At 39.2% G+C, this 20,652-nt stretch overlaps 1 long non-coding RNA gene across 1 annotated transcript in view; it reads left to right on the top strand.

The window, feature by feature from the left end:
* Positions 1 to 413: 413 nt before the first annotated feature.
* The window catches only part of LOC308563619, a 91,967-nt gene continuing 71,728 nt past the window's right edge, over positions 414 to 20,652 (top strand). The window contains exon 1 of the long non-coding RNA XR_013999799.1: positions 414 to 542. This is a non-coding gene — a long non-coding RNA (uncharacterized lncRNA). The remainder of the gene's footprint in view (positions 543 to 20,652) is intronic.

The raw sequence follows: 20,652 nt of genomic DNA, 5'->3' as shown, positions 1-20,652 counted from the left end.
CTCTTTGATCGTTGCCAGATTAGTCAGTAAAATATGGCATCTCATGGTAATTTAATTAGCATTTTTCTTATTATGAGTGATGTTCATCTTCTCATATGCATTAGAACCATTTGCATTTCCCTTACTGTGAACCATCTCTTCCTCTTGTTGCCAATATTTTTTTACTGGAATCTATCTCATTTCCAATAGCAGTTGGCATACTAAGAAAACTGCCATTTTACCTGTAAATATTTGCTAGTTTTTGCATGTGATTTTTGCTTTGTTTATGGTGTTTTTGTTATGCAGATAAAAATTTTATATAGCCAACTTTTGTTTTTTTGTCTTCTGAGTTTTCTGTAACTTGGGATTTTTCTTCATTCCCAAGAATATAAAAATCATTTCCCATGTTCTATTTTGTAATTTCAGGAATCATGTAAAGTTCCCCGCTCTACCTGATTAAGACAAACTTGAAATTAAGAAAAATTCACATACAAATCTGGATTCTTGGTTTGGGAGCTCTGCAAAGCCGACCTGCACTTCCACATGGAAACACTTGACTGGAGGTAAGTGGCAGCCCCACCCTGTTGGACAAGACCTATCCTTGCTTCACATGGTCCTGACCTTGCCCTTTGTGCTCACTGGCATTCCAAGCAATGCCTCATAGGCGATTAAGCACACTGCTCCTGAATTGGAGCCGTATGTGAGGTTATGGATGGAAGGTCTGGGCTGATGAAAAAGTTAGGTTTTCTTTCTATAGCAGTCTAGTTTTGGTAAGTTTTTACATCTTCCTCCCCTTTAACATTGTATTATGGTGCTTCTAGAAACGGGATACACACCCACATAAGAATTAGGCAAAGTCTAATTATGTAGTACATCTTTCTGATAGATACCTTGACTCTGAAATGGATGGTGATGGTGGTGGTATATAGTTTACTGGTAAGTAATTTACAATATTGTTGCTAAAAACAAGCATCAACTTAATTTGGAGTATAAAGCAATATTTTAATCACTTGTTTAAGATGAAAAGAACTCTAGCTACGTCTCTATGCCCCATTTATGTATTTACTCATCTCTGATGTAAGGGTTGCTTAGGTAAAAAATTTTGACACCACTGAATAATTAATTCTATAACAAGTCTAAATATAGAAAAATGCACTGCCAAGTGAAGTCTTCCTGCACTTTATATAATCATCTTATTTCAAACAGCTGATGTTGGGCTGGTGCTTGTTAATTGAGTTTTCAGGTAAAAATGTGGTTACTTGCTTTATGAAGCCGGAGGGTATTTTGAATTAACATATTATAAACTAAGAGTACCTGATAATCAAGGAGACATATTTCTATGTGTGAGAAAAAGAGTGAAAGTGGGAAGCCAAGAGGGGGAATTGTGTTGTTTCTATAAGTGTTTTCAGGATTTTATTCAAATAATACAGAACAGATTTATTTCAGACAACAAACATTTATTAAATGATGACTGTGCACCAGGAATGACAAATTCGACAGAACACAGTAGCTGGAGTGTTTACCATCTGATGCGGAAAGAAGGATGGTAAATAATGGTGTTAGCCAAAAACACCATAGATGCTCTCTCTCTATATGTACCCCTTCAGGTGCAGGACACTTAAAATGAGGAGTAAAATATATTTTGAAATAAAACATTTAAAAAGCACAACTGAGCTAAAAGTGGAGAAAATAACAAAAGCAAGAAATGATGAGAAAGTACATTTTCCCCCCATGTGCATCTGCCAATACTTGGTAATCTACGCACTTAATTTTAAATTTTTTATTTATTTTTTATTTTTACTGATCTCAGAGAGAGGAAGGGAGAGGGAGAGATAGAAACATCAATGATGAGAGAATCACTGATTGGCTGCTTCCTGCATGCCCCTGCTGGGGATTAAGTCCGAAACCCGGGCATGTGCCCTGACTGGGAATCAAACCTTGATCTGGATCATCGGTTGATGCTCAACCGCTGAGACATGCCAGCCGGGCTATGCACTTAGGATACAGCATGGAAGTCCAGAGACTAGGCCTAAGGCCCAGAAAGGGCCAGAAATCTGATTGGAGAACCCCTTTTAAAAACAGGACCCTAAAAGGTGACACAATGGGTAAACTAGAAAGTCCAGCCCCACAAAGGGGACTTGACTGTCTTCAACTTTGTTCTAAATGCTATAAAAAATATAAAATAAAATAAAATAAAATAAAATAAAATAAAATAAAATAAAAGAATATACTCACCTGAGAATTTTTAACCACAAGCCTGAGCTTACATGAGTTTGGAGGCTGTAATTCACTCTATCTGAGTAGTGTAACAAAATTCCAAGACAAAAATTTAGTAAAAAGTGGTCCTGGGTTGATAAGTGCCTCCAGGCAACTGGTGGAAGCAAACAGATTCTTTCTTCAGAAGTGTACTTTCAAAACAGATTTCAGAGAATTTTCATAGAAAAAGTCTAAGGAACATGAGCTCACAATAAAACAGTTGCAAAAATCACTAAATGTGCAAGAAATTTGGATAACATAAGAGTCAGCAGAAAAACAAAATAGAATCAGAATTGTAAGACCTGAAGAATCATCAGATGTAGACTATAAAATAAATATATTTCATACATTTAAATAAATAGATGAGGCTATTGAAAGGATGGTAATGGAATAAGAAACTATCAATATAGATGACGTAGATTTTTATAGCAAAACCCAATAAAATTTCCAGAAATAAAAATAAAATAATTAAAATAAAATACGGAGTTTGTAAATAGCAAATTGAAAACAGCCAACAAGAAAATTACTAAACTGGAAGACAGGTCTGAAGAAGTCCCCAGAAACTAGAAAGCAGCCAAGAAAACTAAAGATAGAAAATACCAAAAAAAGTTAAGAGGATATAGTAAGAAGGCCCAATAAGTATATAACTGAAATCTCAGAAAGATAAAATAGAATTAGGGAAAGACAATACTCAAAGAGATAATAGCTGAGAAATTTTCTCAATTGATGAACTGCAGTCTTTAGATTTAGGAAACAGAAGGTATCTCAACTGGAATTAAAATGAAATTCCATCTGAGAAGCATCCTAGTGAAACTGCAGACCACCAAAGACAAAGAGATGACTTTGAAAGCAATCTGTAAGAGAAAAAGCAACCAGAGAGAAAAGAAAGGTCGTCCACAAAGATGTTTTAACCAGATCGACAGCTGACTTCTTAATAGCAACAGTAGAACCCAGAAGAAAATGTAATAATCTTCTGCAGTGTACCAAAGAAAAAAAATAATTGTTGATATAGACATTTAAATATAAAATTGAAAATCCAGTGAAACTATCATTTAAGAATGAAATCAAAAGACATTTTAGACAAAAACAAGCAAAAGAACCCAAATCAAAACAAACCAAAAAAAGCCCCTCAAAACTTGAAGGAGTTTACTACCAATAGTTATTCATTAATAGATTATATTTATTCTAGAAGAAGAAAAATGAGCGCAGAGGAGCACTTGAGATTCAAGAATGAATAGTGAATAAATAATATGGTATACCTGTGGGTATATATAAGCAAATACCACATTAAACAATGAAAAATCTAGTTTATGGGTATGTAAAATCAACATTACAATAAAATCCTCAAATACATAAATGTAAGTCAGAAGGTGTGTGATTAACATTTAAGTGCTCTAAGGTTCATATATTTTTCAAAAGGAGGTAAAAATATTAATTAAACTCTACTTTTAGAAGTCAAATACGCACATTGATCATTTCTAGGGTGTCACTGGCAGGTTAGATATACAGGTATGACTTTCAAATTAGAAGAAGGAAACGTAGAATGGAGGGGGGGAAGTAACACCATCAAGCCAAACGGAGGCAAGACGAGAGGCAAAAACGAAAAACTTGAAGAAAGAGAAAATACAGAACCAGGTAGTAAAGGTCAGTTCAGATACACCATCAATCAAAATGGATAAGAGTAGACTAAGATTTATAGTCAAAAGAAAAAGACTATTTCACTGGGTGAACAAACCAACCTACAAACGAACATCAACTCAGATACAGACAACTTACAAGTGCACATAAAAAGGAAAGAAGGTGGAGTTTTCAGAACAACTGGTTAATATTAGCTAAAATTATCCAGGTTAATATTAGATAAAGACATTCTGGAGATGATTATAGAATGCCTACAGAAAAAGCTTCAAATTTGATGAAATTATAGAAATGGACAAGTCAACTGTCATAGTGGGAGATTTTTGGACTACTCCTTCAAATATATGTAGACAAGGCAGACAAACACTGCGTAAGTGTATAGATTAACCAGATCTAATAGACATATATGGGATACTTCCCCAACCAGTAGAGAACATCTGGAGGACTTATGTAAACTAACCTGGTTTTTAGACACAAAGTAATTCTGATTAAAAAATCAGGAATGTTGTTTAGATCACATTATGCAAACAGAATACAATTAAGTTAGAAATCTGTAACAAAGAGATAACTTTGGGACACATTATAGGTCAATAAATTTAAAAATACACTTCTAAACCTCCCAAGTGTCAAAGAAGAAACCAGAATAAAAATTAGAAAATTATGTGAAACTGACATTTAATGAAATTACTGTTGATGGAAATTTGTGGACAGCTGATGTTCAATTCCTGTTGGTGATGCCATGCTGAAATAGGAACCTTAAGGTGCCAGAACTTCTGATTTTTTTCAAAGGATTCTGGAAACCTGGGATTTTTACTGGGAAAATTTCTGATCTTTACAACAATGTGTGTGCTCTCCCTCACTCCCCACCAAGACGTTAGCAGCTCATGTGTTTGCAGTGTCCAGTGTGGAAAGTGTGAATTCAATGAAGGGTTATTGAATTGGAGAATGATATGATCACACTGGTCTGTGTGAATCACTCAAGGGCTGATAATACTGTATTTTCTACATATATTATTTCACTTATATAAATATGATATATATTTTATTTATATAAAATTATATGATATATATTATTCTTGTAAAATATATACATATTAAAACACACACACGTATATATATATATAAAATAAAAATGAACCTGGCTCAATTCCTTACTGCCACAGTTATTGTAGGACATATATAAACTGATTTTGGCTTCTTACCACTATCTCTTGGGTACACAGAATTCCAGCGGCTTCCCTATGGGAGCCCTAGATCCACAGCAGAGGAAGGGAAGGAAGGGGAGCAGAGAGAAAGCTCTGAGATGGGACATTAGTCTTCCTGAGTCTTCCTGTCGTTGAGATTCAGTTTACCATGTCATCTCAGGAAGGACTTCACTTATCACCCAGTTATGCCCGCCATAGTCTTACTCTAATGATTGGGAAAGGATTCATTATAGCCTGACATTTTCTTGTTTATGGACTCATTCCCTATGGTTTGTGTTCTGCTAGAAGAAAAGATAAATGTCTTGCTCACTGTTGAGTCTCCAGAACCCAGAGAGTGTTCTTCACAAGCAGGCGCTTCATAAGTATTAGTTCCTGAGTGAGTGTATACTTTGTAAATTTATGTACATGAGTAAAAGGAGAGTTCCCCAATGTCTGCATTCTGGATGGATAGGAAATGCTGGCAGGGATGGATTATCAGCTGCATTTACAATCCCCATCTCCTCAAGTTCATCTGGTCCTTGAGGCCCTGGACCATAGTCCAAACTTCCTTTTGAAAAAGATTAAAGTGGAGAGACTCTTCCTGGAAGTTCCTTGTTTAACTGAGGCCCTCGTCTCCCTGGAGAACAGCACTCACTTCAGAATGCAGGGAGACATCTAGATAAAGTGAGGCAGTGCTGGCTGCAGACCAAATTTGACAAAATTTGGAAATGTGCAAGTCCCTATACCATTCTTCCTCTGGGCTCAATCAGAGGAAAATTAGTGCCAATCTCCTTTCTCCCATTTGGTTTTGCAGCTCAAACAAAATTTTCTCCCTTGCCCAAACCTTTAAATGCAGAAACGTGGTGTTAAAGCAGTTTTGACGGGGAAAAAAGCTAAAATGTCCTCATTTCATGAGGAAACTATTAATGTTGTTATAAATAGTGTGTTCTATTGTTCATATGCCTTGATTTCATATACATTTAACATTCTAAAGTGCTTTTTCCTTTTAGTTTTGCTCTATCCCTACAATATTTTTAGATGTAAGTTATCCAGCCTATTTTACAGGATATGAAAGCTGTGACTCAAATGATTACATGCTTTGCCCAGGGACATTAAGCTACTTATCAGAAGACCCAGATTCTAGTGTTGGCTTTGTAATATTTTCAGCTCCTATCTCCATTGTGTTATCAGCCTTAAAGGGAACTCCTTCCTATGAGAATGGAAGCATCCCCAAATCTGAACAACTAAAATACAGGTTTAGGTAATGAAAGGAAATACTCTTGGATTACTAGTTTAAGAAAGGCTACATTTTACACTTACCCAGGTATGTACTGATTATCACTGACATTATATGCAATGTTTATTATATTTTATATGGGGCATTTAGATCACAGTTATAAGGGGGTAATGATACCTTATAATTGTATTGTGCTTTCATCTTTCTAAAGAACTTCAGACTCTATTATTTCATTTTATCCTTACAAATGATGCCTTAAATTCTTATAATACAGTATTTTTAGCAGGTTCTAGAATCAGGTGACTCTTAACATTTGCAAACTTTAGCAAAAGCCCATGCGGTTGCCTAGGCTAAAAAGGAAGTTGAGTTGCCCTTAAAAATACCTGGCAGCAAATTAAAAGTGGGGAAAGAAAAATCCTACATGCTTAAACACTCAGTTATCTGATTCCCTTGGGATTTCAGACTCTGTTCATAATAGTGAATGTTTTGGCATCAACTAAAACTGCAAGCTGTATTCATTATAGTACAGAGTGAAATGCCAATGAACGTTTTTGCTTTCACTTGTTGCTGGGATTAAGACCACACTAGTAATTAACTATAACTCATTTGCTGTAGCAATTACCCACAATTACTCATAATCTCATGGGTAATGGAGCACACAACACAGTTGGCTCATACTGCCTTTTAGGTACTGACCTCTTGGGTGAGAGGTCATCCCAGGCATGAGGAGGGGTGTGCTTTCTGCAGATTCAGAGTCTGGTAGACGACATGTGAAAATAATTTACTAGAGACACCATATAGACATTGTGCACATAGGGAAAACTTTTTAAAATTTTCTTAAAGTGGAAAAACAGAAACAATTTTTGGCTTGTTTGTTGTTTGAAGAGTGCTCTGGAAAATAATATGGTAGACTTTCCTGGGAGTGTGCAATGCAGATTTCAGTCTAGAATAGAAGCCATGTGTCAGTTCTTGGTAGAAAACTACATAGGAGAAGGAAGTGTGATTGAGCCAAGAGCTCTTTGGGATAGAACCCTTAGAGTCTCCGTCCACGGCCCTTTCAGAAGCAAATAAATACTCAAGCATAATGTTACCTTTTTCTGTACAGAGCCTTGGAGGTAGTTTACAAGCAAAGCTCTCCCTAGCAGTGTGGTAGGTTATAACAGTGGGGTTCCAATAGTTGTGTCAGATGGGAACATGCTCATTTCAAGGCTTTAGTCTTTTATCAGTAAGAGAATGAATTACTCTCAAACTAGTTTTTGTAACTTAGATTTACATCCTATGTCATAGAGGTTAATAGTAGAGGTTTTGGGAGTGATATAAGACGGTTCCAATCTTGGCTATATTATACACCAGCTGGGAAAATTACTTGGTCTTTCTGAGCCCATGTTTTCTTTTCTGTAAGTAGGTAAAATAATAAATACTACCTCATTGGGTTGTGAAAATTAAAGAGAGGATGTTAAAGCTCTTGCCATAGCACTTGGTATCAAGTCTACCATATATCCTTGTTGTTATTATTAATGTTACTACCTTATAAAATGATATGTGTTGTCCAAGTTATTCCACACAATCTCCCTGTGATGGTATCATTTCCATTTGACAAGTGAGAAATCTGAGCCCCAGAATGGGTATATGCTAGTTAGGCTAAAGTTAACACAATTAGTAGATGGAGCCTGAACTCAGAACTCTGATTGATCAAGTCTTCTATTCAAAAGGCTCATTGATTTAAGAGAATGGAGTCAAATATACTCTGTTGTTAATCAGAGCTCTATGCTTTCTCCATATGTGATTGTAAAGGATGCAGTTTCCTTCCCTTTAGCTGCTTCAGCTCTGTCTATAACTTCTCACTTTTATTTATTTTTCTTTTTATTGGTGGAGCAGTGTGGAAGGGAAAATAATGGCCCCACAAAAATGTCCAGATCCTAATTGCCAGAATCTGAATATGTTAGGTTACATGGCCAAGGGAAATTAGGCTGCAGATAGAATGAAGGTTGCTAATCAGCTGACCTTAAAATAGGGAGATTATTTGGACAAACCCAGCATCACAAGGAACCTTAAATGTGGAAGATGGCATCAGGAGAAGAGGGTCCAAGAAGGAGATGTGACAATGGAGAGGTCAGAGGGGTGCTATGTGAGAAGGATTCTCACTTTTTCTGGCCTTGAAGGAAGAGGAAGGGGCCATGAACCCAGATTTATGGGCAGTCTCTAGAAACTAGAAAAGGTAAGGAAATGGATTCTTTCCTAGAGGGTCCAGAAGTGACCATAGTTCTGATTTCTGCCCAGTGAGACCATGTTGAACTTCTAATCTACAAAACTGTGAGAGAAATAAAATTTTGTGTTTTAACCCACCAAATTTATGATAATTTGTTATAGCAGCAATGAAAAATGAATACAAGCAATGTCCAGTTTTCTTGCATGTCTCAGATTGAAGATCAAATGCCAATTAGTATGCGTAGTTAGGGAAGATGGTGAAAAAGAGTTGTAAACTATGTTTTTAGTCATATTGATTCCAGTAATAGCTTGCCTTATCTCCAATGTTTTGATAAAGTCCCTATGAACAATAAAATCAGACATTTGATTAGAGTACTTAAGCTCTAGATCTTCAACAATAAAGAGGTTCTTTTATTCAGATATTTTTAGGGATGGTAATTGATTATGCCATACTGTGTGCTAGGCTGAATATCATCAGTGTCAGAGAAAGGAAAGAACAAGCTTTGTTGGGGGTGGTCCTGGAAAGATTTAATAAAGGAGTTGGTACTTCAGCTGAGCATTGAAGAATTTATAGTGTTTTCAAAGGCAGAGGTGGTTCATGAGGGGATGGGCAGAAGAGACGACATGACCCAAAGTATGGAAAGAATCAAAAGTTCCCAAGTTTGATTGGAGATGACGATGAGGTTCTGGGGCAGCAAGATGTAAGACTGAGGAGTTAAGCTTGACTGGTGCTTAGGGAAGCATCCCCCGGAGGGGATGTGTAGGGTGGGTGAGGGTGAGAAGAATGAGGCGGAGGCCAGGCCAGATGCTTCTTCTTCAGTGTAGACCAGTGTTTCTCATCCCTTTTCCCTTATCGCTCCCCTAAGAAGACCTTTTTAGACTTTTCCCCTAATTGCCTCCTCCATGACAATTTTAATGCTGTAGATATACTGTCTCTCTGTTTATATACTGTATGTATAGCTGTGCTTTAAACATTAAAATATTTTTGAAAAGATTTTCCCAACCCCCCCAGGATCCAATTTTTCCCCCCCTGCCCCTGAGTTGGAGCCTGTTGAGAATGCGCAACAGAGGAGAGGAGAGGAGAATCTGAATTAGAGTTAGGCAAGTACTCCAAGCATGGAAAATGCACAGAAATGGGAGGGCTTCAAGGAAGTACAGGGGACAACTCTTGCCAAAGGGAAGGATGTTGAGAGAAACAGATGAGGAGCATGGGCCATTCTGAAGGGAGAGCACTCATTCATGACATGGTGATCTTCCCTCTCTCTACACTCACCCTGGGTGTGTTCACCTTCCTCCTTAGAAGGCTGTGGGTGGGTACTCACCTCAGCCAGGAAGCTGACAGGTCATTCCCTAGAATTTGTAGACTTCCACTGCTCTGATTTTGCAAAGAGGAGAATAGCTGTGCTTACCCCACATACCTACTTATTGATTCTGCCTCATTGTGTAATCACAAGCAAGGCTAACAGACCATGTCAGAGTTCAGTTTTTTTCCAAGCCAAGAGGGAAGCTTACCTTGAATTAGAAGGAAACTTCCTCCAGTCTCTGCTTGGAAGGAGGGCCCTGCTTCATGCTGTAGGAGAGAACATTTTTGGCAGTTTCTCATGAGTCCGGCCTGTGTTGGGGTGTGGATGACTAAATGATACCCTTGCTTTCCTACCCTTGGTCTAGAATGCTCTTAGAACATTGAAGCTGATCCAGACTAATTAATTCACAGTGTTGAAATGGAGCACATTAGAATGTGTGTTTTAATTATTTGGATTGAGGGTGAGAGCAGGAGATTGTTTTCTGTTTGTTTTTCTTTGATTCATAGATGACATTGCAGGTCTGATAGGTACACTGTTTTGTAGGATAATTAGCTGGGAAAGGTTCTGAACAATAGGAAAATTATTGGTCTGGGAGAGACATGTACCATAAGTCTAATATAGACTTAATCAAACTTGAATACAGGAAGCATTTCTTGTGCATTTTGTTTAAAGCTGATGGACCCCACCCTCTGTACTCATAAAATTGGGTGTTTCAATTGTTTTGTTAGTGAGAAAATGTGGTATGTAAGAAGTTTGTTAGACTACGTGTTGGAAGATCTGGTTTCTCTTCTTGGCTTTGTCATTTATCAGCTGTTTGATTTTGTGTAAGACATACATTTTCTCACTTTTAAATAAGACCCTAGGAGCTATCCTGCCTGCCTCACTGATTGTGGTAGACTTAAGTGGGTAGAGGCTGTGGGGGTGTCAAAGGAAACTTTTCTTTTGATTCAGTTTCCTCAAAGGCCCCCAAAGCCAAAAACAACTGGGACCAAATGAACTTTCTGGGGTTGTGCAGGCAGCTTTTGAGTATATAAAGGAAGGCTATAGAATTGAAGAGCCCAACGGGGACTTCTCTGGTGAGGGTGTTGTTGACAGGCTGGGCATTTCTCCCATTCATGGTGGAGGCAGAAAGTCCCCCAAGTTTAGAGAATTCAAGAGAACCACCTAGAAAGTTTTACTCATACCCTTTGCAATTTGGGACTATTACTATATTTATGCCTGAAAAAGATATTTATAGCCTATGGCTGACGCTGTCCCAATGGCTGAGAAAGGAGACAAGACTGACCAGGGAGGGATCTGCATTTTCACTGGGGGCACAAAGGTATATGCTTCCCTGGGCCAGTTGAGGAGCTTGTTGAAGGTGCCAGCCCCGAGGAAGCCATAATTGAAGAATGGATGTCAGGGGCTGAGGGAGGAATAAGAGGCTGATTCCTCATCTGCTCTGCACAGAGCTGCCTGGGTTATGCTCAGAGGCTGGTGCCTGATCCAGTGAATGGTGCCCCCTTTCACTCTAAAAAATTAATGACCCTGTTCAGATGATACATTTATAGCTACCCTAAGGCAAGTCAGGAAAAGTTTCTCAGAAATTAGAGAATTGCAAATGGGGGTTCCTAGTGAGAGATCTCAGTGGGAAGAGTCAGTATTTGGACATTGGGCACTCTACAGGATCTAATTCCAGATCACAGACGTCCCAGGGAGGATAACTGTAGAGTCTATAATCTCCATCAGTCAGGGTTCCACCAGAGAAACAGTACTAGTAGGAGATATATAATAAGGGACATCTTGCAGAGAATTGGTTTGGTCAGTTTTGGGGTCTGGCAAGCAAAGACTCTTGGCAAGGGCTAAGGCTAAGTCCACAGGCAGATTTTTTTCTTCTTCTGGAAAGTCTCAGTGTTACTTTTAAAGTCTTTAAACTGATTTGGATTTGGGTCACCAAGATGATCTAGGATAATCTCCCTTAGTTAAAGTTAACTGAGTGTGGACTTTAATCACATTTGCAAAATACCTTCACAGCAACACTTAGATTAGTGTTTGGACAAATACCTGGGGACTATAGCCTAGCCAGGTTGACACATAAAACTGACCATCACGTCAAGTAACCAAGGTACTTTCATAAATGAAAAGTGGGAGTAAAATAACTTTCAATTTGAGTTTGTCTGATGTTTTCTCATGATTACATTTAGATTGTGCATTTTTGAAAAGAATACCACCAGAAGTGATGTTGTGTCCTTCTTAGTGTATCATATCAGGGTGTTCATGATGTTAATATATTTTGTTGTTCATGATATTAACCTCAATCACTTGGTTAAAGTGTCTGTTGGGTTTCTCCACTGTCAAGTTACAATTTCCCCTATATAATAAATATCTTAGGCAAAATATTTTGAAACTATGCTGATATCCTGATTCTCCTTAAATTTTGCCCAGTGGTTTTAGCATCCATTGATTACATCTTATATGCAATAATTATTATTGTGATATTTGCCTAATGATGATTTTTTATTTCCCTTATTTCTTCTACATTTATTAGTTGGGGATCTTCTGTAAAGAAGAGCTGTCCTTTTTTCCCATTTATTTATTGATTCAATTGTTCATTTATATCATTATGCACTCACTCATAGAAAATTATTTTATTCTGTGGGTTATAATCCAGTACTGTTTTTTTGATCAAATTATTGTATGTTTGACCATGAGGAAACCCTCTAGGTTGGGTCCTAGTCCTATCCTTTCTCAAACACTTCCTTATTTTCTGGCACCACAAGATCTCAACACCTCATCTTGTATTTTTCCTGGACGAGCCCTAGAATAAACCTGTTTTCCAAGAATCCCTGATTCCTTTGATTGGAAAATGGTACATAGAAACGAAGATTTGGCTTCTGGGTGGGCTCAGATTGCTACTAGGTTGTCGTTATTCCTAGATTTTCTGAGCAGGCAGACTAGGAAGCATATATACACAAATATATTTATATTTTGATATCTATCAGCATATATATATATATTTATCAGTTCATGAGTTCATACCTTTGATTTCAATCCAATGCATTCTATTCTCTTCCTTTCCTTTAACTTCTTTCTTTGACAGTGAGAAATCTGGCTTTTGTTATCTAGAATGTATTTACTTATCAAAGAATAAAAAGTTGTGGATTTATCCTATATGGAAAACCTTTGCAGCAAAAGCTTTCACACTACTCTTCACATGGCAGAGTTTCTCAGCCTATGTTTCTCACACATACTTCACAAGTGAGCAGCTTACAATTTCTCATCTTTCTCACTAATTCTTCTACTTGAGAGACTCATAGCTTTCAGCATGTTGAAGGCTATACTAGTAGGCTATCTCTACATGCTGTCCAGATAAAAGAAATGTTGTCACTTTGCATCTGAAAAAGGTCAGATATAGGGAAAGGGCCCTCACTATGGTCATCACTCAGATTTAACCATATGTTAAATGGGAGACTCTGTCTTCTTGCCCTGATTCTCCCATGCTACCAGACAAAACCATGGCAGGAGCTGGAAGTAGAGAGTGGAGGTCTACCACACCCCTCCTGGTGAATTTCATAGAGCTGTTAGTAATGAACATTTCATTAGCAATAGCCTAGACAACAGGCATGATTGGAACTCCCAAGGTAAGCCAGGACTGTCCTGGGTGAACTGCTGCAAGATCAGTCTAATAATAGGACCTTTCTCTCCTAATCTGTATCTCATTCCATACTTGGAGCAGCCAGAGGCAGCAGGGGGAGGGGAGGAGAAGAGAAAGAGCAAGGTAAAAAAATTAAAAAAAGAAAGAAAACTGCCCTGGCTGGTGTGACTCACTTGGTTGAGCATCCTCTAGTGCACCGGAAGGTCTCCGGTTTGATTACCCCTCAGGGCACATGCCTGGGTTGCTTGTTCGGTCTCAAGGCAACTGATTAATGTTTCTCACTCATATCCATATTCCTCTCTCTCTCCCTCTTCCTTCCTCTCTCTTTAAAATCAATAAAAACATATTTAAAAAATGTATAGAGGGTGGCCAAGTAAAAGTTCATCTTTCCTCTCTGCCTCTACCCTTTTGCCATTATTATTATTATTATTATTATTATTTTTAATCCTCACTTGAGGATATTTTTTCCATTGTTTTTCAGAGAGAGTGGAACACACACACACACACACACACACACACACACACACACACACACACACCCCCAATTAGTTGCCTCCCATGCGTTCCCCGACCAGGGCTGGGGATCGAGCTTACAACCGAGGTACATGCCTCTTGGCTGGAATGGAACCCGGGTCCCTTAAGTCCTCGGTCTGACGTTCTAACCACTGATCCAAACTGGCTAAGGTTCCCCTTGGCATCTTAAAAAAAAATCTCAGAGCACTCATCACATTTTTTTCACTTCTGCAGACTTCCAAGCTGGTTCAAGCCCAAGCTGAGGCAGGGAGGTATTTTAAATTAGATGAGATTTTGGTAGTTTGATCTTATATTTAACTGGCTTATTGAAACCCGAAAGATAACTAGAAAAGTTATGGAATCTGCCTGGTATTTTATCTAGGGAGGGAAGAATGATTTGGCAAAATTTGCTTGAAAGTGTTTTGTAAACGATAATGAGTGATATGCCCTATTTTCTTATTGTAAGATACTTCCTCTTTCCCTCAAATATATATACAGCATATATATATTCCTTAAATTAAGATGCATCTTAACACCAGTGATTATATTTATGTAGGTAATCCCTTCCCTTCCCTTCCCTTCCCTTCCCTTCCCTTCCCTTCCCTTCCCTTCCCTTCCCTTCCCTTCCCTTCCCTTCCCTTCCCTTCCCTTCCCTTCCCTTCCCTTCCCTTCCCTTCCCTTCCCTTCCCTTCCCTTCCCTTCCCTTCCCTTCCCTTCCCTTCCCTTCCCTTCCCTTCCCTTCCCTTCCCCCTTTCCCCTCCCTCCTTTCTTTCCTTCCGAATAGCTGCTATTAAATTCGTAATGTATCTTACAATCAGAACTGAGGAATGACTGCAAGTTCTCCAGTTTAATCCAGTATTTCTGATTTGGCTATGAGATTTTTCCAATGGAGATTGCTTCTTAAGAATATATGTTGAAGAATAAAAATGTTCCCTAATTTCTTTTGTGTTGCCAGGCTAACAATCTAATACTAAGCTAAGAAATGGAAAGCTACATTTCTTATCTTTGGACATATCTAAAGACAGATTTTATCTTTACACAAAACACTTTGCTATAGTGTATTTTCCTTTTTCAGAATGGCCTCCAAAAGGGAAAGGAAAGAGCAGGTCATTTCTACAGGAAAAATTGGAACCAAAACAATGACCTATCTATTAATTTTGTCTTTTCTGGTTTTCTTCTACTGCTTTAAAAAAATTTTTTTTGTACGTACAGTAAAGGACAGAACCAGATTGAGGTTCTTCAAATCTGAAAGACAAAACAAAACAATGACAACCACCACAAAATATTCTCATTTTGGACAAGCTACATACAAGTTTCTAATTTATGTGATTTTAAGAAAAGAGATTTAGAGAGTCCTGAAAAGATGGAGTTTCTAATGGAAAGGCTGACAGATTCTTAACTACAAGCCCGTTGCCAGGCGCCACCATAATAAAAGGTGGCAAGCGTCCAGGAGTGCTCGCGGCTGCATGCCTGAACTTTATTAAACATCTAACTAGAGTTTGCAGGCTCTGGCCAGCTTATAACTTATTTCTGGCTGACACATTCCAGCTCATAATTAGTTAGTACTTATGTGGTCCTCACTTTTTAATTCTTTTCCTGTAAAAGAGGATGGTTTCGAGAGACAAAGATGCACTTCACTTGGCAATTGCGGAAACCCATGAGGTTTGTACCGGCTGAGACCTATGGAGCACGGAGGAACTAAGATGAGCTTTCTCCTGTCTCTCTCCCAAGGCAGCAGACAGATCCCCAGATTTTATTTCGGCCTCTCTTACCAGTTTCTTCGCTTATAAAATCTTACATTTATAGAAAATTGACCACTGCTCTCCTTCGATCTTACTCTTCATGGACAACTGCACAAAGGAGCAGTTTGTCAAATGGAATGACCATGATGTGCACATATCAAATATTTCAGTAACGGGCCTGCAACTAGCACAGTTGACATTTGTCATTATTTCCTGGAGCTGCTGTTATGGATTAATAGTGTGTTTGGTTGAAATGGAACTACATTTCCCAGAATTCTCCACCTGCATAGCTCCAGGCGGGGGAGAGCTACAGACGTGGGAGGCAGAGGTGACACGTAGCGGTGCTCTCACCCCTAGAAGCTTGGTGCTGAGCTTTGGTCCTGCTGCAGTTCACACATGTGGCTGCTCATCTGCCCAGATTATCGTTCAGTTCTTCAACTTCTAGGCCAAGTGGCAAAAGGTGCCAGAGTCACATTATTTAATTTGATTTTTTGGAGAGATCAATGTGGATTTCAGCCTATCCTCGTTGGTTTCAGATCATTGTCAGGGGGTTCCAGTTTGTCCTTACTCTCTTCCACTTCACCTTCATTTTTCTTTTCGAGATGCTTTCCCTGCTGATTTTAGAGCTAGTGCCATACACAACAAGAGTCTTACATGGACTATTTAATAGTTCCCCATAATTGTGTATGGTCAAGTTCAAATAATGAAGCCCTTGTTTTCTATCACTCCTGGTGATTCTGCTCCTCCGATCACTCTCTGCCTGATATAGTTGCATAGGTCTTAACAAGTTGGCTCTGGAAGAATGTCCAGGAAGCAGCCAATCAATTTTTGTCACTGAGGCAAACAGACCAGGCATCTTTATTCTGTTTACAGCTGAGGAAGCTGTGGGCAGAGAGATTCAGAGACCTGGTACAGTCAGGAAATACCAGGGACAGGATTTAAACTCAGACCTCTGAGACCATGCCCAGTCAGCCCTGAGTGGGAACCATACGTAAATTGAAGTAAAAAGTAACATTTTGAAAGGTACTCAGTGTCACCGGTAATCAGGGTCACAAAACAAGATGCCACTTTCCATCCATCTGGTTTTTTATCAGGGTTCCAACACCAACCACACAGTATGGTATCTGAACACTTTTGGGGAACATACTCAGAGAGCAATGACTCTTCTTGTTGCTTTCCTTACCCTCCTAGCTATGTGTCCTTCTAGCAGCCTCTCCATTTTGTACAGTGAAGTCTTTCCAGGGCTACCATTTCCCCCTCTACTGTCCTTTCTTCAAGGAGAGTGAAAACCCCATGCCTGTCTCCAGATGAAGTTCTGCTCCCCTCCTTTGAATCTGAGCCCTTCTCCTCAAACGTGGTTCCATGGTGCGGAAATAAAGACACTCTAGCAATTGCAACAGCCTACAGTTCTCACAAAATGCTTTATTCCATTAACTGTTCTCGTAAGTTTCACCCTTCTCCCCAGTAAATATAAAAAAATTTTTTTTTTTCTGTGCCTGGATCCCCAAGGGTGTAGTATTATATTAGATGCCTTCTTCATCCTCTGAAAATTAGGAGGGGTGGAAGGCCAGGGACCTTGTTTCATCCCTTTGCTAAATCTCAGATGAGCTGGAATCTGAGGTTGTCCAGCAACCAGTATCCTTTCCAAGTCTTACTTGCTTTAGGCCGACATTTCTGAGCTTTGGTTCGACAAGTATCAACACACACCACAGATGTTGCTCATATTCTCTAACCTTCTGAAAAGAAAAACACCCGAGCCTCCAGTGTTCCTGGAACTGAAGGAAATGCTGGCGACAAGTATTGAAGGACTGACTGACCTGCTGGTTTAATATTTTTCCATTTCAAACTCCTGCTGTGCGTCGTGTGAATGATCTAACATGAAAATGTCATGCTCCCCAAGAGGGTTCTCTGCTTATTATTCAGTGAGCTTTGCTGTCACAGTTTTAAGTTTTATGTGATTGTGTGTGTGTGTATGTGAGTGATTCCCTCTATCTTTATTGGGGTATAACTGACAAATAAAACTTGTATATATTTAAAGCACACAATGCGATATATATATATATACACAAATAATCACCACAATCAAGCTAATGAGCATATTCATCACCATTTTTTTTTCGTGGGGAGAACACTTATGATCTACCCTCTTAGCAAATCTCAAGTATACAGTACAATATTGTTAACAATAGTCCCAATGCTGGACATTAGAACTTCAGAGCTAAGACTCTGTACTGACATCTCCCCTGTTCCCTCTCCCCAGGCACCTGGCAGTCACCTTTCCACTCTTTGCTTCCACGAGTTTGACTATTTTAGATTCCATATATAAGTGAAATCATGCAGTATTTGTTTTTCTGTGTCTGGCTTATTTCACTCAGCATGTTCTTCAGGTTCATGCATGTTGCTGTAAATGGCAGGATTTACTTCTTTTTTTAAGGCTGAATAATGTTCTGTGATGTTTTAAATGTCCAGGGTTCCAGTGCTTACTTCTTGAACAGATTTATTGGAAAATGGGGCTCCTGGTCTCTTATCTGTCCACCTTGGTCTTCTGAGGTTTGATTTACAATATTTACAAGAAAAAAATCCCATTAATGATATGAATGGATGTGATATTCTGTAGGGGGGTGATGGAGAAAGAAGAAAGTTAGTTGACATTTGATCAGAAGTAGCTATTCTACAACTAATCAAAATAATTAGAAGTGTATGAGCTTATCCCGTGTGCTAGGTACATTGGGAATAAAAACCATGAATAAAAGTGGGCCGTATTCCCAAAGAAGGGAAGTGTACAGTACACGCACTTGATGAAAATCCTTAACACCAAGTTCCCTTACCACACCGCTGGGTTCTGTACCGCTGGTGGCATTAGGGGCAACTGCCATGCTGGACAGGAGAGCAGGCAGGACAAAGAATCTCTATGCGGGACTCACAAGCTCATGCTGGACTCAAGATCCCCTCCCGTTCTTGAGATGACCACATGGTATCACCACCCCAGTTAACCCTTCTGTTGACCTTTCCACTCACTTCAGATACCCTGGGGTGGCTTTTAGTTACCTTTGTTTTCCTATTAGCTTGTCTCTCCCCCTATGTCCTTCCTCTTTGGTAGTCCAGGTAACACTTTGTGTCCTAATTGCTTTGAATGTCTCCCTATCCACTCTTTGGCTGGTGGAAGCATAAGGCTCTCCCCAGATTTCTGTCAAATGTAGGTGTATGTGGAGGTGTGTGTTGGTGTGTATGTGGAGTGTGTGTGCGTGTAATGGGTGTGTGTGTGGAGTGAGGGGTGCTACATTCTCCTAACTTTCTCTTGGCTTTGTTCACGTGCTGAGTTTGATGCCATCATTTTGTTCCCAACAGGAAACAGCTTCTTTGGTTCCATAATGAGAAATGTCCTCATTGCTTACGCTGAAGTTTCATGAGTTTGATTTTCTGGAAAAAACAAATCATTGGGTGGAGTGGTCACAGGGAAGACTGCATCATTTAGTGCCCAGCCTCCCACGGACAAAAACTCATTCCCTCCTCTTCTGTCTCTCTCTTGTTATGCCTCATAACCGGCCTCCTACAGGTTGTCTGGGGGCTCCAGTTCACCTTCTTTCATTATCCAGAGTGTTCTCCTCTAATGTCTGAGCTCAGGTCCAGGGATGCTTACAAGTCTTACCTTTGGCCTCAGTGCTTATCAAAATGTTTAACTTAACATTTACAGTTGCTTCTTAAAGGAAATCCTGGTGTCGGAGGTGAAGACCTTAATTTTTCTCTTTCTCATCACATCTATAGTGGTGGGCAAAGGTAGGTTTACAGTTGTGAGTATGCAAAACACAGTTTATTCTTGTGCTAGTATTCATTAATTATTGTGTTATTTCCATACAAACAACTGTAGGCCTACTTTTGCCCACCCCGTCTCATTGGTTCACCAACTGGCTTTACTAGTCTAGAGTTCAGTTGTTTGACCCTTAACCATACTATACATTTGCTGTGGTTCTAAGAAAGGAACAATACCTAAGGGTGAGAATGGTCAAGGGAGTCTTTGTGGAGGAAATAGGCTTGGGCTGGTCATGCAGAGAAAGGAGAGTTTAGAAAAGGGGTCCACGAGTCAAAGGCTGGTGCCTTTCTTTAGTGTTCTCTTAGTTTCTCTAATCAGTAGGACTTACTCTTCTCACCTTTTCTTACCTGGGCTTGAATATACTTAATTTGTCTGGCACTCCCATGCTGAGTGTGTATGTGCTTACACATATGGGAGTGTGTATGTGTGTATATTTGTGAGTGTGTGTATGAGAGAGAGAGAGAGAGAGAGTGTGTGTGTGTGTGTGTGTGATAAGGAACTCTATACTCTTTGGAACAGAAAGATATTTGTTGGGAAACTTATTAATTTTTCATCTCTACCAGTTGTGTGGCCGTGTAGACAAATGTCTCTAGAATCTTTGTAGTCTTTGTACATGCTCATCTCAGTTCATCAAACATTTACCGAGGGCCTCCTCTATGCCAAGTGCTGAGTGAGGCACTGTCTCAACAAAGATGGGTAATTTACATGACTTGCCTCCAAGGAGCACATCTGCAACTAAATGTAGCTTCATGTGTCAGCTTATTCTGTACTTTCAAAACCTGACACACGCTTATTTCAGGCCCTCCCACTCCTAAAAGGCCAGTTGCACATTAGCTTACTCCCATGCAATCCAGGCTCACAACCTAATCCAGAGAAATTCCACACTGTTCTCAATTAGCTGCATCACAAGGAGAGCACGCAGAAGTTGGTGGTGCCGGAGTCAAGAGCTGGATATTATTATAATTCTCAAGTGGTCATGGATAGCTGGAGCCTTTGAAATGGACACAGATTATTTATGGATAGAAAGCACTTTGACAATAAAGTCTTAGGAGTAAAAATGCAAGAGAACTAAATGGGGAATGCATCCTGGGGAAATAAATAATACTTACTAGAGTATGCTTGTTTCAAGGCAGATTCCTGTTTTACTGC

The sequence above is a fragment of the Miniopterus schreibersii genome (genome assembly GCF_964146895.1).
Source record: "Miniopterus schreibersii genome assembly, chromosome: 11".
NCBI classification, from domain to species: domain Eukaryota; kingdom Metazoa; phylum Chordata; class Mammalia; order Chiroptera; family Miniopteridae; genus Miniopterus; species Miniopterus schreibersii.
The sequence above is the reverse complement of the archived record's forward strand: the minus strand, read 5'-3'. Positions and strand labels throughout refer to the sequence as shown.